Genomic DNA, 573 nt, shown 5'->3' on the forward strand with positions numbered 1-573 from the left:
TGTGTGTGTGTGTGTGTGTGTGTGTGTGTGTGTGTGTGTGTGTGTGTGTGTGTGTGTGTGTGTGTGTGTGTGTGTGTGTGTGTGTGTGTGTATGTGTGTGTGTGTGTGTGTGTGTGTGTGTGTGTATGTGTCTGTGTGTATGTGTGTGTATGTGTGTGTATGTGTGTATATATGTGTATGTGCATCTGTGTGTGTATGTGTCTGTGTATGTGTGTGTATATGTGTGTGTATATGTGTATATGTGTGTGTGTATGTGTCTGTGTGTGTATGTGTCTGTGTGTGTATGTGTGTCTGTGTGTATGTGTCTGTGTGTGTATGTGTGTCTGTGTATGTGTGTGTGTGTGTGTGTGTGTGTGTGTGTGTGTGTGTGTGTGTGTGTGTGTGTGTGTGTGTGTGTATGTGTGTGTATGTGTGTGTATGTGTGTATATATGTGTATGTGCATCTGTGTGTGTATGTGTCTGTGTATGTGTGTCTGTGTGTGTATGTGTGTATATATGTGTATGTGCATCTGTGTGTGTATGTGTCTGTGTATGTGTGTGAGTGAGTGGATGTGTGTGTGTGGGAGCATACAT

This window comes from Psammomys obesus, unplaced genomic scaffold (genome assembly GCF_907164565.1).
Source record: "Psammomys obesus unplaced genomic scaffold, mPsaObe1.curated_primary_1811, whole genome shotgun sequence".
Lineage (NCBI taxonomy): Eukaryota > Metazoa > Chordata > Mammalia > Rodentia > Muridae > Psammomys > Psammomys obesus.